This window comes from Molothrus aeneus, chromosome 1, assembly GCF_037042795.1.
Source record: "Molothrus aeneus isolate 106 chromosome 1, BPBGC_Maene_1.0, whole genome shotgun sequence".
Lineage (NCBI taxonomy): Eukaryota > Metazoa > Chordata > Aves > Passeriformes > Icteridae > Molothrus > Molothrus aeneus.
Genome location: NC_089646.1, coordinates 139370445 through 139388470, shown reverse-complemented (window position 1 = coordinate 139388470; position 18026 = coordinate 139370445).

Sequence of the window (18026 nt, the reverse complement as noted above, 5' to 3'; positions counted from 1 at the left end):
TTCTTTCCACTGGATCAGTTTAAAAATGTATCTGGATTATTTCCTTATGGGAAATTAAAGAATCAAGGACCAAGAAATACCTGAAAACAGACCTCAAAGTGATCTTTCAGTTCTCCATCCTATAAACATAGTCAGTATTTGCAAATGTGCTTTAAACATTCTCGCGTCTTTGGGAACACAAAGTACAGATGATGAGGCAGACAAGTCACAACCTGGTGTAGCCAACTGCACAGAAACTCACAGAAGGCAATTTCTACCAATGGCTCAAGTCAGAAGACTGATAAAGATTTGTCTTTGTTGTGGCATTGCATTCTTGGCCAGAGAGCAGCCAGCAGTCCTGCTTCTGCTCACTGTCATTCCTGACACATCATTTCCTCTTGCTTGTGACAGAAGGTGGCCACATACCTCCATCCACACCACTGCTTCATTCAGATTTCACTTATTTGTACAGTGCCCAGGGCAGTAGAGCATCATTCTAAATCACAAGTAAATAAATAAATAAAGTCATATTCTCTCATATTCATCACTGTGTCAAGTACTCCTAGCAACTGAATAAAATTTTAAAATCATTATTTCCTGTTTGTGTTATGGCAGCAGCAAAGAGTATGCCTCATGCAATATGAGGTGTGGAGCATTCTGAAAATATCATGCATTGCTGGAATTTATAAAGTTTTTGGAGGATTCAGAATGAGTGGAAGAAAAATATGTAAAGCTAAAGGATAATGAGGTTATGCAGTGAGAAAATATTGTTACTGGTGACAAATTTTGACTTACTAGATATAGCAGCCATTACTGGAAAGAGTGTTCATGGACATTTTAAATTCTTGTGCCCTGTATTTGCAGAAAGCAATTTGGAATATTGTATTTGGATTACGATAATCAAATTTCCCATTGAGTTCATTAATTACAAAGTCAGCTCCTCAGAAAACAGAAGAAACACACAGGCAGGCATTTCAGAGTCTCCATTACAACTACTTTGTGAAATAATCATGTATGGTTTTTCAGAAATAAGCACCACAAACTTTTGAGATTTTACCACCATCTTTTAAAGAAAAACTGGAAAAAGGGAGACATTTAATCAATATTTTTCTCATTTTCATTTGTTTTCTCAAGAGTTTAATAAATAAAATTGAAAAGGTAAGGCTGAATTGGATTTTACATATCAGATATTCTGTCAGTTTCATTTGTATATTCATTTTTCCTTAAAAAACCACCCATTAATTTAATGCTTGTTTTAAATTTTTAATGATTCCTTATGGACCTGAAAGAGATGGTTGTGCCTGCTGCAGAAGAGCCTCCACACAAATTGATAATTCACTATTCATTCAAAAACTTTTTTACCTGCATCTCTTTGACATGCCCACCATCTCCGAATTACTTGAACAAATTAATTTGTTTGACTTTATTTTTCTCTGACTATGCATTTTCATTTTATGAAAACAAGGAATTTTATCATTATTAATTTCAACTAATGGGATTTATATTTCATTTATATTTTTTTTAAGTCTCTAGAGAAAATTTTAAAAGCAGATTTTAGTGGCAAATTAGTGGATTCCTGATGCAAACCAGTTGGAAGACTGTATTATATTTCATGACTGTATTATACTGCATGACTGTATTATACTGTGGGCTTCCATTATTCTGAGCAGTCTCATCTGGAAATTTCTGATGCGTTTTTTGATAACACACTAGAACAATCAAATGTTCTAATGGAACTGATCCACATAGAGTATTTTTTTTAAAGTAGAATCCTTGTCAGTTGGAAAGTTCTCAATGAACCCATATTTTATCAGGCCCTGAGCACAGCTGACGAATTCCTTTTCAAGTTACTAACTTCACAAAGCAGTGTTCTAAGTGGAGCTCTGCCCTCATCAAACTTGAAAAACCCAAGTTCACTGAAATTGTTTTAACTTTATTAAATTATTCCAGATGGTTAAACTGAGATTATTCTGTTTTATCCTTGAAATCTCCTGGTACCTGTGGAAAGTTATGCTACATAGACATTTAATTTTTTAGAAAATGTTGTAACGCAAGCATTGCCAACATTTGTAACTGTTGTGAAAAATATAATTTATGATTTTCATATTACGGTATAAGTGGGAAGAAGTTTTCTAATATGCAGACAAACAAAATTCTTGCTTATGAAAAGCTGATGCTTTCCAAGAATGGATTAACACAGTAGAACAATGAAAGAATTAATCTTTTTCATATAGAAAATTGAATAATGGGTGAAATACATAGCCTTGGAAATGTTTTATCCCTGATGAATATAAAAATTCACTCTCTTAATCAGAATTATTGATTTTATCTTTTTATTTCCCATCTATTGTAAGTTAGCTGTATGAGGGACAAGACAAACACCAAAACTCTTAACAAGTAAATGACAATATTATTTTTCTTGAAACGTTCATTGGCTCCTGTATTTTGGTTTTCCTTAAATTTTAACAAAAAATCCTATGTTTGCAAATGATTTTGAGATCCTCATAAGAAAGTACTCTATCAGGACATTATTTACAGCCCATTATTTAGAGCCATACAACTACTATTCCATGGATGGCTTCTTGTCAACAGACTGAACTCTACCAAATAATTTTAGAATATATCACAGCACCAGCTTTTAAGTAGAAATCCTCACTGGAGTCAACTTCTGCTATAAAAATGATTATACAATTTGGATTTTGTCAGTAAGCCAAAAGAAATTTTTCTAAGACTTTAAAGAATAGATCTGGATCCTGATGTAATTATAAAATGGAGACTAGAGTGAGTATAAATGTTAACAGGGCTACTGGAAACCTTCAAAGGGTGCAATTCCAGTTACTTCAACAAATTTTTGCTAATCTGCTACAGCTGATTATTATTTGGATAGGACAAGTGGCAATGAATGCAAGTTGTACTGCACAGTTTCATAGTGATAAAAGAAGGATTTTTTACAGTAGGAACAATTAATCACTGGAAGAACTTCCCCAGGGATGGGGTGAAGTCACCATGAGTAGAAGTCACCACTGTTCATGAGGTGGCTGAACAGGGTGTCGGGTACTCTCATCTGGACTCCTTTCTCTCGACATGTTGGACCAGTTGAACATTCAAGGACTATTTTATGATTCTATGACCTAGTACAGAAGTAATTGTGCTTCATACTTACTGCATGTAATTCTGGAAGGTAAATTTTTTATTACACTTACTATTAGCATGGTAAACCATAGATCTACTCTGATGAATCTCTCAGATGGTAAAATTAGTGTCTATATGTTTTGAAATGGGAAGAAAATATTGTATGACAGTTACCTTAAGGAATTTAGATTTGGCCTTCTATGTTTGTTAGTTTGGTTCTATCCTGTAGTAATTTTTCAAGATCAGAAAATCCCTAAAACCACTGGAAGATTGTACAAATAATGGGCAGTCGCAGTGCAGTTCAGTCTGACATGTCTCCCACTTTTTTCTCTGTTTCTATATCTAACATAAATGGTCTTGCTCTGACCAGTGTCATTTGGTCAAGTTATTGGCACTGTCAAATTCCAGACTCTCTGTTGCTAAACAGAATACTCTAGTTTTCTCAGGCCTCCACAGAAACTCAGTGTTAGGGAAATACAAATGTATGTTCACTTAAAATACAGTTAAAGCATACAAAAATACTCACATAGAGGTGATGCAACTTGGCTAAGGATGTGAGATGTTGCAAACAAACAAGCCCATGGTCAATCCTGCACTATGCGGTGAATTTCATAAAACATCTCAGCTGTATAAAAGCCTTAGTATTTTTTCAAATTAAGTCTATGCTGAACATTCACTTGTCACACTTAATCCAGAAGGCAAAAGAGCTACTTCACTTTGTCCATTTCATTTTTCTTTTGGCTTATATTTATCATAGAATCTCTTTACAGTGAAGGAGCACTGAGTGACACCTTAAATTTGCCTGTGATGATATTAAAACATATAATTCTTATAGAAATTTTCTTTACCATAAAGACACACTTTTGGCCTTTTTATGTTCATAATTCCTTGCCAAGCTGCAAAGACTCTCTATAGTCCAAAAAATTCCAGATCTGTCATAATTTCAGAAGTAGAGTGTTACTTGGTCATTGATAATTCTGATTGAAAGCTTTTTAGTGGGAGAAAGGTTGAAAGATGAAGTCTGACTTTTCTATTTTTCTTTCATACAGAGTAAGAAGGGAGTTAGGATTCTCTGTATTTTTCTATAAATACATGTATCTGTATTTGTATTTGTCTAGATCTAGATAGATATATATACAGAGAGAAAAATAAACCAAATCCAAACACTTGTGAAGTTTCTGCTTCTGAATTTTTCAACTAGGAAAAATGGCCCTGAATCTCAATGTCATTGACACCACTTTAACTTCTTCTTTATCTGGTCTTAAGAGTAAGAATATTAATTATTATTCTCATAGAGTCTGAAAAAGTATTCATTGAAATGCAAAGAGTAAAGGAAGAGTCCAGTTTGTCCTAAAAATAAAATAGAAAATGCATTTGTCTGTGCTATCATTTACCATTTATCATTTCATTAATTCAAACTTTTCCCTTGATTACTTACATGAGGTACTCCTGCCACTAGTGAAATATGAAATGTAAAATCCACATACAGAATGGATTTCCAAAGACACTTAATAAAGATGACTGTCTGGTGATGGAATAGATCCTATTTGCCCTATCACATTACAAACATAAGTCATTTTCACTTTCAGATGACAATCACTAGCCCGATGCCATCTGAGAATACATTTTCTCCACAGCAGCATCTGGCTCATTGGCAGACTCTTCAGACAGTTGCACTGACATCATCTGCACTGCCTGTACATCTCTCATATCATTATGTTTATAATTTGTCTAGGTTACTGTGCCCTTCTGTTAAAACCTTCATTTGTTAAATATAGTAATTTATTAATTAGCTAATTGTTTTACACAGGATGACATCTTTATAATCACTCATGGTAAAAAATCAGTGATTACACATTTCTGCAAGGTGTAAAGTTTAATTCTTGTGTGAATCAGCATAAGAATGGAAGTCTCCATAAACATTTTAAGAGGGATGAATTTGAAGAGAAGTTAAAACACCACTTTTTCTGGTATGTGTACACTTTTTTAATGATAGTTTTAACAATTCCATTGCTAACAGAGACCCATGCTTTTTCATCTTTAATATATAACTCAATGTAAGTACATATCATAGAAAATTATCTCCCTAAATGGATTATACTTGAAAGATAAAATTACAACAAAATATAGTTGTTACTATGGGTGCTAGTGATTACAGCACTGAATGCCTCTAGTACTGACAGCAACCAAGAAATGAAAACAAACAAAAAACCCACAAAACCAAAAACACACAAAAAAACAAACAAACAAAAAAAACCAAAAAACAAAAAAACCACAAAAACAAAAAACAAAATACTAGAAGGAATCAAAAATAAGTAAGACTATCATAAAGAAAACGTATGGATTTAAAATCAAATACCCACCATATTTTTTATCCTGTCTCTAAAAGTAGCAAAAAAAGTATAAATATATGCCTGGAGTATAAGTATATGCCTGGAGTATAAGAACAATGCAAGCACTCTGAGTATCTCCCCTAGGCACTCTAGGCACATCCTAAGTCACTCAATAAATTTGAAATTTCATGATATTTCTAAGTTGTCAACAATTCTCAACAAAGTTTTATTTCAGAGATAATTTGAACTCTTTTGTACTTGAACATCAATGATTGGAAAATATGATATGATTCATAACATTTATAGCAGCTACAGCAAAGACTCTGTAACACATTTTCTGATGTCATTCAATAATTAAGGTACACAAAAAGGGGAAAAAAAGGCAATAAAATAATAGCTTCTCAAACGTGTGGGCATTTGGGAAGTATGAGATGAAATGAAAATAACATGTAATCAAACTGTAGTAATCTGTTGATACAGTAGTCCACTAAAAAGGTCATCATAATCTTAGTCCAAAAGCCACTGATACTACAAATATTTGAACACTTGAAATTTATTCCTATCTGTTTAAGAAAGAGTTAAAGTTGAGTAAAAACATACTTTGGAATTCATGATTAATCATACAACTATAGAATCATGGACTATTCTTGTGGGAGGTACCACAAGAATCATCAAAATCCATCTTCTGGCCCTGCACAGCACCACCCCCAAGAGTCACACCATGTACCCAAGAGCATTGTCCAAACCCTTCTTGAGCTCTGCCAGGCTGGTGCTGTGACCACGTCCCTGGGGAGCCTGTTCCAGTGCCCAACCACCCTCTGGGGGAAGAACCTTTTTCTAAAATCCAACCTAAACTGCCCCTGACACAGTTTCTTGCAATCCCCTTGTGTCCTACCAGAGGTCACCAGACAGAAGGGGTCAGTGCCTGCCCCTCCACTTCCCCTTACAAGGAAGCTGCAGACCCCAATGAGGTCTTCCTTCTGTCTCCTCTTCTTCCAGATGAAAAAAACAAGTGATTCTTTGAAAAGCTCATAAAACTCAGTCATTCTTTATGCAGCTTCCTCTCAAGGCCCTTCACCATCTTCACAGGACCCCACCTTGGCATGCTCTTTAGTAGCTTTATATCCATCTTACACAGTGGTGCCCAAAACTGCTCTCAGGACTGAAGGTGAGGCTGCACTAATGCAGAGTGGAGGGGGAAATATGAAATATGGAAATATTTCAGTTTAAGAAATAATGAAAAGCAGCCTAAACTCGAAGCTACCTATCTTTCTTAGGTTTTTTGGTTGGTTTTATTTTCTTTTTTGTTAAAACACATTAGTGTATTTGATGTGACACTTTTGCCTAATCAACTCTTGAAGAGAAGCAGGTTCCTCCTTTTTTTATTTAATAAATAATAAAAAAAAATTAAAATATTTTTGATTTTTACTTTGTGCCTGCTCTATATATTTGTTTTGAAATGCATAATTCTGCTTTGAGAGACACATCTCTTTTGCCTATAAACACATAATTTGGAGGCAGACATCAAGGATTTATGACATGATATGATGTAATAAGTAGTATTATATAATAGTATAGTAAATTAATTTTCAACAGTAGATATTGGTTCATATGTGCAAAAAATGGATCATTAAATGTTTCTGAAATATGCTGATTATATTACTTTGAATTTAAGTAATTGGACAAAATAAATAAGTGAATTTAGTAAAGTTTGTTTACAGTAAAATAATTTCTTTTCTTCTTCTCTACTGTTACCACTGTTCAATTTTTTTTTCCCACGAGCTTGTCTTACCCACCAACTGTTCCTTTGTAACTTCTACTGTCTTTCTCATAATTTCAATTATTAATGTTTCTTAAAAATTTATTCCAACCCCCAACTAAACCTGAAGTGTTTTAAGCTGTAAGTTATTATGTCCATATTTTATAAACAGCAAATGTTATTCACTGATAATTCCCTTAAATACGTTTTTTCTACTATTTCTGAGCATACTCATCTTCATTTACATAAATCTAGAAAGCCATACATGAACTTGTAATTCCTAGGGATGCAAAATTCCCATAAAAATAATTAATGTTATGAACAACTAACATTTTTAAGTTAGTTTAAAATGTTTATATAAGAACAATTTAATGTAATTTACTATCAATTTTCCTCATTATTTTTGCAAATTATCTGCCACAGATTACCTATTAGAGATAATATATCAAACTCTTCCTTTATTTTCTCTCTGTTCCCTGTCCTGTGGCTAATATGGAGAACATTACACTTAGGCTGATATTTGAATCGTAGTAGCACTTCTGAATTGATGTATTTTAGAAGCAATTACAGGAATGTTAGTAACAGCAGCTTGTTCAGAAAATGGTACAATAGACACACAGATAATATGCAGCTGAATTTTTGGAAGAAAACAGCTATTTTATAAAAGGAGACTAATCATACCTAATGTTAAAAGAAAATAAATTGGAAATTTTCCATTTAAAGGGAAACTTTTTTAACATCTCTTTACTTATTTTCTGCTGAACTACTTTATACCAGCTCCAAAGAATCAAACACAAAATTCTTCACTTATTTATTTATTATTTATTTATTTATTTATTTTTATGATGTATTTTTCCACCACCTACCACTGCTACTAGTCCTTACACTAGAACAGTTTGTGTTGGAAAGGAAATTAATGATCACATTGTTCCAAGGCCTGCACCATGGGCAGGGATTCCACTACTAGGTGAGTTTACTCGGGGAGCCATCCAACCTGGACTTAACCAATTCCTGTGATGGAGCAGCCACAAGCTTTCTGGGCAGCTTGTGTCAGTGTCAACAACAGCAACAGCAGCAGCAGCAGTTACAACAATAATAAATAATTTTTTGTTCAAAATTGTTTTAATAAAACAACATCTGAAACAAAATTAATTAGGAAGGTAGTTGGTCTCACAAGTCTAGCTGGGAAAAATGCAAACCTTTAACGATCTACCTACTGTGAACTCTGTCTTACAAAGTGATGTCCTGTAATTTGTTTGTGCTAATGTTATAGAAGGAGAATAGAATTTAAACTCTCCTTACTAGCAATTGGAGGAGGTCATTTGTTGGACTCCATAATATCAAGGATCTTTTCCAATCTGTAATTCTGTGATTCTTAGTTAAGATATTATAACAACAGAGTGATTAAGCAAAAACATGAAGGGAAAGGATATTGAAAGGAGGAAATAAAATTATCTGGCGCTTTTTTGCACAACCCTTTAAATGATACACTTTTACTATAAATGGCTGGGGAGCTGTTGATAATGGAGTAAATAGACAATTTAATATAGCAGGTTTTCTTTTCCCTTGTCGAAAAGCTATATAGAGGAAAAATATTTAAGAACATGATGATAACATGTTTATAGCTTTGATGCCTTGCTCTTGAAGTTATAAAAATCTTACAAGCAAGAATATTCTATGTTTCTATATCTTTTATTCAAGAATTTATATTATATTGCACATTTATCCATCTTGGAAAGAACATTGAAACCATAAGCATTTTTTGAAGAAATTGTTAAAAAACTGTTAATTTCTTTCCTCTTGAGACATCACATTAATAGAGCATCAAATGTACCTCAAACACCATTGTATTCAATTTATTCCTGCTATCTATGTGCATTTCATTAACTAGATCAATATTTTTTTTCTAAAGCAAGAAATAATGGAGAGACACAGTAATGCATGCCATTAATTTCACTCTACTAATACTAAAAATAAATGCTGGTGGGACACAGTTATCTTAAGGTGTATGGCACTATAATTGTAGCAGAAGAATTAACCTACAGTGGTTACTGAAAAATTTCCATTTACACCCACAAAATTACTATAAAGCTGTGAACGAGGTTGATTTTCACTAAATTAGAATATATTTCTAGTCTAAAACTTAGATTACTTATTAAAAAGAAAGAGAAAATAGGCTTCTTACAATCACAAAAAAAAAAAAAAACTGAACAAGATTGTGGTAGAAATGCAAAGAATTACCCACTGACTTTTAATTTGCATTGACAAAATGGAGTGTTACATATACTTTATTATCATATGAGCGAAAGCTATTGAATTACTATGGTTTAATGAATTATCATGCATCAGCTAAGCCCTAATAGCTGCTTGCCTCAATTACACCACTTTGGTTCCAAAGTAATTTCCTTTATCAAAAAACACCATTACATTGAGTCAGTGAGCAACAGTACTAGAATGTGCAAAGAAATCACATTTTGCCACTTGACCAAACAGTTAATAAGTTGTAAATGGCACAAGAAATAATTCTTGAGTATTAATATTCATAAGACAGATATAAGAACTTCTATGCAACTAAATATTTAGTAAATCTATAGAAAAAGATTCATAGTTTATTATATTAATGAAATTACAGGACATAAATTTGCTGAGAGAAAATTTTGAGTGCATCCAGTCATGTGCTTCCCATTTGAGTGAACATGCTTTTAAAATTACCCGAACTGGTAAAGTGAAAAGCGATCACTGAAGTGATCATTAAATCAAGATATGCATTATATATTTTTATCAAGAGAAATAACAACTGAAAATTTTTACAGTGGAGTAACTTTGCCTAATCATTATGAAATAGGTCCATTACTTTCAATATTCTTTTAAATGCATATCATTTAAAAAGGGGTATGGTTTACAGTCCTTCTGTCCCCCACTTCCCTCTGAAAGAAAACCTGCAATTATATGATGTGTACGCACTATCCTCTCCTTCATGCATGGAGAAAATCTTTTGCTGAGCAATGATTTATTAAGTCTAGGCTTTCCAAAACTACAATGACATTTTACTTCAAGTATGATTTATGAGCACCAACACTTTTGGAAAGCTTCCTAAGTTTTATTAGTTTGCACATTTTTACAACATCTGCGTAATGCCCCACTTTTTAAAGTTAGTATGCCAGTAAGGCATTACAGAAAACTTAGAGTAAATCCCTTTCACTTTAAAATTATTAAAATTAATTTTTTAAGTCTTGTTAAGAGTTTGCCAAAAACCCAAAGTGTCGAAGGAAGCATTTTCTGGACTGTATTGGAGGAATAAATTAAAACTGGGGACAGATGAGACTGAGGTACTGAATGTGTTCTTTGGCTCAGCAAGGGCAGCCAAAGGAAAAACTTCCTCCTACAAGGTGTCCTTGGCCCTCATGTTAAAAGGCAGGATTCAAGGAAGAGATCTGTTAGCAGTGAATGAGGTATGAAGGATCACTTCAGAGAACTTGAGCGATGTAAGTGTATGAGATAGACACCTTATATCCAAGGGTGATGAGAGCTGCCCTGTGTCATTGCAAGGCAACTATCATTCTGAAAAGTTACTTTTATCAGGGCATTTTCCAATTAGTGGGAGAAGGCAAATGTTTCACTCTTTTCATCCAAAAACCATGGAGAGAATTAGCAATTTAGAAAACTACAGGCTCATCAGCCTCACCACAGTCCCTGAGAAAATCAAGGAATGGATCCTTTTAAAATTTCTGGATACTTGGAAAAGAAAAATCTGGTTAGGAATAGCCATCATGAAGTTATGAAGAACAAATCACTCCTGACCAACTCAATTGCTTTCTATGGTATGTCTGGATTTCTAGATAAGAGGAGGGCACTAGATGCAATTATTTTAGTCTTTAGGAAGCCTGTGGTCACTCTGTCCTAACAGTACTCTTTTTGTCAAGGTAAGGATGTTACTTGGATACATGGACAACCAGTTAGGAAAAGGAGAAAGGAAAAAAAGTTTTTGAGCTATTGGACTCAGGGTAATGGGTGATTCTCTTCCTAGAGGCTGGTAACAAGACCAGTGCCAAGAGGTCTGTCCTGTGGCTGATCCCATTTAATGTCTTTATAAAAGGCTGAGAGGAGTATCAGTGTGCCCTTATCAAGTTTGCAGATGGCACCAAACTGGTAGGTGGATTCATGATTGCACTTCAGGACAGGAGAACCATCAAGGAGGTCTAGGCAGGCTGGATTGAGGGGACAGAAGCCATGGGTTGTCCACAGTGGGACATCCCATGCCTGGCAATAAAGAATCCCTGACAGCATTACAGGGTAGGTCTGATGTCATGGAAAGCAGCTCCATTCAAAAGGCCCTGGGCGTCCTGCCAGACAGCAAGCTGATCATCACCCAGCAGTGTGCACTGGCAGCAAAGAGAGCCAAAAGCCTCCTGTGCTGTATTGACAGAAGTGCAGCCAGTACATCAAGGGAAATTATTGTTTTTCGTTAGTCAGCTCTCATTAGACTGCATCTAGAAACCCATGTCTAATTTTTCATTGCAAACAGAAAGAAATCAATAATCTAGGGAGTGCATAGTGGAGTGGATGTAAGTATACGAGATGGACACCTTATATCCAAGGGTGATGAGAGCTGCCCTGTGTCATTGCAAGGCAACTATCATTTTGAAAGGTCAAGGCACTTTCCTTGTGAGGAGAGGCTGATTCAGTGTGGAGAAGGGATGACTATGGGGAAACCTCATAGAAGCCATTAAAGACCTAAAGTGAGGTCATCAAGATAGGAAAGTATCTCTGCAGGGGTTCCTAATGGGACAGAGACAATAGGCATAAGTTAAAAGAGCAAAGGTTCAGACTATATAAAAACTTCTAAGTACTGATCACAGGCCAGTAATGGGCAGTCATGAATTAGTACAGCTTGTCTAGAGAGTCTGTGCAGTCTCCAACCCAGAGCATCCTTGTTTGACTTTATGGCTGACCCTGCTTTGAGTTAGAGGTGGAATTAACATCCTCCCATGGTCTATGTCACTCAAAATTATTGGAAGATTCTCTATATTTCCATAGATATAGAAATGTATTTATTTCTATGGAAGCCTTATGTAGTCTTGTTTACTACATAAAAGTACTCTCAAAGCAGTTAAGTATGAAACCTTAACTGCCCTGAAACAGCCTCACACAGAACTCCCTTGTGCAAACCCAGACCAGGGCCTTCAATCCCAGCCCGAGTTATTTTGTAGGTAAAATGTAGTTTCCTTGTTTATTGCCTTTTAACAAGATTTCCATGGGCTAAAGAACAGCAGCAGCAAAGCATAATTCCAAATACTTTGCCAGTGATTTCTACCTTCTTCAGTGGACATGACGAAATCTCACTTCAAATTCAGAGAAGCTTCATAAGTAGTGCAGAACAGAGATAAAGTTTAGCTAATTCAAATAGCCTATGGTATATGAATAGCTACCTTCACTTCTTTTCTCATAATTACCTCTGTTACATTGCAATCAGATATACAAGGAAAAAGGCAGAATTAATGAAATTGCTCTTTTGTGCATTTAAAAATCTTCCATCAAATATGCACTATAATTTTCTAATGACCGAGCAAGAAATCCTGTGTTTAAGGTCTACTGTCTTTATTTATCCTACCCAGCTGCTAATGCTTTGATTGAAAGATTCTTGATGAATTTGAAGCATATTTTGCTTTGAATATAGAATGGCTTATATTTCAATCAGAAGACAACCAAAAGACAATAATTGAAATAAATGACTCAAAATTCTATTGCAGTAAGGAAACCAGTATACAGTACTCACACAAGGGTCCAAATAGTGGATAGAATGTAAGAACAAAACACAGTAAGCATAGGCTTGCTTGTGCTGTGCCTGTGACAGCATGGTTCTGCTCTACACCTGCTACACTTGGATGTGTCAAAGACAGTAATTTGAGATTGGCTTTGAACACTACATATTAAATAATTAAGCTCTCAACCAAATATATTTGAAGTTTTTAAATAGGGTTCAATAGTATACATAAGGATAGTGAATTTAGAATTTATTCGCCCATTTATATAGATTTTTTTAGAACAATGAAGGGTTTTTTAGCTCTCCATGAGGTTTGGAATGACACTGAAGAGGACCAAACATTTTCAGGAAAATGGGTTTTTCATTTCCTAGTGTAAGACAGGAGTCACTGAATGCTCTGATATTTAGCCTGGTATCTATGCGAAGAGGAACAAAGGATGACATTTGAATTTTTTATCTTAATCTCTCTTCACTGAAATTTGCTCTCTTCAAGGAAAAATGCTTAAAGCAAAGGAGAAAAATCCAGCAACTTTTACGCTTATAGTCCAGGATCCATAATGTAAAATAATTTTAAATTCTTTTAAATCTGACCAACAATGTCCTCTGCATCCAGAGATTGTCTCTGCACATGGAAAAGAAAAATCACCAATTTTCTTCAGAACTTTGGAGAAATGTTTCTTTCTTTTGACAATGATGTTACTACCCAGAAATGCCTCAAATAGGAGTATCCTCAAAGTCTAAATAAAGATGTAGGGATAGGCCTTTTTGGAGGCAGAGTAAAGAGGACTTTGACTGGAGAAAAAAAAAATTCTGAAAATTTATATAAAGTCACACAGGACTCTCCTTCAGTACTTCTATTACAAGTATGATGGTAGACAAAGACTCAGAAAAATATTACTCTCTGTTAATGGCACATCAATTGGCAGGAAGAAATTATAAAGTTGCATAGAAAATATTTACAATTGTATTATGTGCATTTAAATCCAGCTGTTTGAAGTTATTGGTATGGTAGTTCTCATCTGATACAAAGACCGCCAAATGCAATGTAAGTGAAGTACAAGACATTGAGTTATATCTGAAAAAGCTAGGTACATTTCCTACTGTGCTTAAAGCCAGCCAGGCACTCTTTTTTAGCTGGCTTTGTAGTGTTTCTGCTCAGGGAGGATTGGCATCCTGTTCAAGTGTGAGCAACATCTTCAGTCCTTGATCAAAAATGCAGGGATTATTTCAGTCTGGTAACATGTGACATTTTAATAATCTGAATCCTGTTTACCTGTTTCCAAGTTAGCATCACAGATGCTTTTTGTTAAAATCAGTGATTAGTCTTTGGGTTTTCCCCCTTTCCTTTATCTTCTTTGCATGCAAATCATCTTTACATGTACATCATACAGTATCTTAAAGAAAAAGGAATGATCCTGACACTTTTATACACTTTTTACTGTTTTTTTTTTGTCTGCTTAAACCTTTTTTTCTCAATAAAATAATATGCAAAGTTGATATAAAAAAATCTTATATTATCTAGTTTCATTTTTGCAGTTTGCTCTGTTTAAATATCCAAAAATCTACTACTTACTATCCCTTACTCTATGAGACTAAATAGTCAAGGCTTGAGAGTAAATATGCAGCAGAGAAAGAAGAGACATTCTTGTCTAACAGATGTTGCAATGATAACCTCCTTCTGCTCTTTTAAAGTGATGAAGCTTTAAAGGATATTTTTAGACAAGATGACTATTTTGTTTGAAGTAGATTAAGTTCTTGTACTTTTCATATGGCAGAATCAAGAACTGGGGAGCTTCCAGTATAGAGCAGTAGCCAAGCAGCTAAAGAAGTTTTATTTTTCATCTCTCCAAGTGGAACCATAAGAGCCAAGGACTAAAATATGTAAAATAGGAAATAAATTGCTGCTAACTTGAGGTAGAAGTGCTATGTAATATTTGGGCTGCACAGCAACTTTCCAAGATGGACAAGACCTTAGTCAGTGTCTTAAAAAAGACCATTTACCTGAATTCCCAGAGAAGGAATATTATTACAAAAAAAAAAGATTTATTGCTAATAAATGCTTTCAAATTTTCAGTAGGAAGGTAATTTATTTAAATTAATTTAAGATAATTTAATTGAATTTAATTATTTTGAAATATGTAATTATATTGTGATTTGATAGACCATGAAATACCACCTAGTAAAAATATAAAAAGGCACAGAATTATTTTAAATGGAAAGTTAAAACCATTATTGGTTTAATGCAGGAGATGTTCTGACAGAGCTGTATATTTGAAATGGTGGCCAACTCCTAGCTTATAATTCTCCCTTGTTTGGATATCAAATACATATATATACAGTGACAGGTCAGCCCACTTTTGCTGGCACCAGGCTGTTCTTTTTTATGTTTGCACATTCAGCTGTACAGATAAAAGAGCAAAATTTTGTAAACCAGAGTGATATAATCAAAGCAGTATCATTTTGTTCCTTTCAATTTCATTAAAAAATCAATAAAATCCTCAAAACCTACATAGGGGAAAAAAAAAAGCAACAAAGTCTATAGTAATGAAAACAGAAAGTAAGTTATTGTGACTCCAGTTACTTAAGTAGAGAGGTACTTCCATTATGTTTCTTTCACTCTCTTGGCTTCATGCCATAATCTCCTCAGATATTTAATGTTATTTAATGAATTAAAGAATGGTTGAGTTTGGAAGACACTTCAAGAAGGCATCCTGTTCAGTCTCTCTGCTCAAGCAGACACATCTAGAGGAGGTCGCCCATCAAAATGACTTTGGAGTATCTTCAAGGAGATATCACAGGCTCTCTGAGAAATCTGCTCAGTCACTCTCAAAATTTTTCAATTTTCATGATCAGAGGGAACCTCTTCTGTTTCAGTTTGTGACTCATGCCTCTCATTGGACAGCACAGAGAAGAGCCTTGCTCTGTTGTCTTCACAGAATCCCTGAAGGAGTTTATATACATTGATAAGATCTCCAGAGACTTTGCTTCTCCAGGATGAACAGTCCCAGTTTTCTCAGCCTTTCAACATATGAGACATCCTCTAGTCCCCTCATCATTTTAGGATGATGAAGTGCTTAGGATTTTTACTTCCTTCTCCTTTTAACCCATGAGAAAGATATACACACAAAGACATCCAAATGAATAGAAATCTTAGTTTAACTCTGACACTCAGAAAAGTCTATGAAACCCCAACTTGTTATATTAGATACAGCTTAAAATTTTCAAGGGTAATTAAAACTGCTGATAAAGATTTGACTGTGAAGTCAAGGAAGAATGAATATGATTATGATTAGTATGTACAAGTGAGGCAGCAGACTGGAATTTTTCAGTGTTTCTAGGCGCTTCTATCTCTGTGTTTGCAAATTATTTACAGCACTTTGATGATAAAAACTATGTAGGCTATAATTTTGTTCACTAGAAAAGTTTCCACAGGCGTGAAGCTTTATTTGTGAGCTTCTAGAGAGTGTGCTATCTTATTGAAATTCACACCCATAACATGCAAATAAACAAGCTCCGAAATACCATTAATAATTGATTTACTTTTAAATAAATGGATCGTTGATCTATTATCCCTCTTGATAAGTCAAGAGAAGTCATGGCAGTTTGGTGAAGTTTCAGCTCTCTGGAGAAGGAGAAATATAACAGTCGTTTTTAAAAAGGGGAAAAGGATGATACAGGGAGCCTCAGGTCAGTCAGCCTTGCTTCCATGCCCAGCAAGATCATGAAGCAGATGCCCCTGGATCCTCCATGTAAAGGTACATAGAAAATTAGGAGGTGATTAGTGACCACCATCTTGGCTTCAATAAGAGAAAATAATTCCTGACAAATTTAGCAATCTCCTATGATTGTAGCAGTCTGAATTACTGCTAGCATAGTCCATGGTAAGGAAGCAGAAAGGACCTTTGCATAATATCCACAGATGTTTTATTCAGCCACGTGGTGAAATGTTCAGGTCCCAGCACCCACACACAGAAGCAAATTTACTCTCTACAGGGCCCTGGGGGCTGGCCCTGGTCTTGGGGCAGTACAAAGATGACAGCCAGTCAGGGAATAGGGAATACGGAATAGGTGTGACTCAGGAACAGACATAGGAACAGGGGAAGGAGCCAATGAGTCTAACAGAGCTTTTTGAGGGAAGCTTCTTGTGTCTCTCTAGACCAGGGAATGCAGGGTCTCCACATACGATGGGTAGATCCTTACAGTGATGGTAGATAAGAGAAGAGCAACAGATGTACTCTACCCAGTCTTGTGAAGAGCATTTGACACTTTTCCATGTGACATTCTTGTCTCTAAGCTGGAGACACATGGGTTTGACAAACAGATCACTTGGTGGTAAAAGGAATTATCTGGATGGTGTCACTCAGTGGCTCAATGTCCAAGTGGAGACCAGCGGCATTCCTTAGGACCTGGTGCTGTTTAAAACTTTGGTGGTGATAAGGACAGTGGAATTGACTGCACCCCCAGCAAAAACAGTGTGGCCAGCAGGTCAGCAGAGGTGACTCTTCTCCTCTACTCTGCTCTTGTGAGGCTCTCTTTGGAATTCTGTGTCCAGCTCTGGAACCCTATAACATATGAAGGAATTGGACATGTTGGAGCAAGTCCTGAGGAGGAACATGAAGATGATCAAAGAGCTGGAATATCTCTCCTATAAAAATATGCTGAAAGAGTTGGGATTGTTTTATCTGAAGTAAAGAAAGACTTTATAACAGCTTTCCAGTACTTAAAAGGGACACACAAGAGAGATGGAGAGGGTCTTTTACAAGGATAATGATAGGACAAGGGGTAGTGGCTTTAAACAGACAGTAGGTTTAGGTTGAATGTTAGAAAAAAATCTTTACTGTGAGTTTGGGGCACTGGAACAGGCTGCCCAGAGAAGCTGTGGATGCCCCACCCCTGAACGTGTCATGGCCAGTTTGGATGGGCCTCTGAGCAATCTGATCTATTGGCCAAGGGCACAGGGGGTGGAATGTCCCTTCCAAACCCAAACATTCTATGAAGCTACCTAGGATTATCAATCCTCTTTTTCTTTATAGCATTTGGTTTAATAAATGGTGTTTAA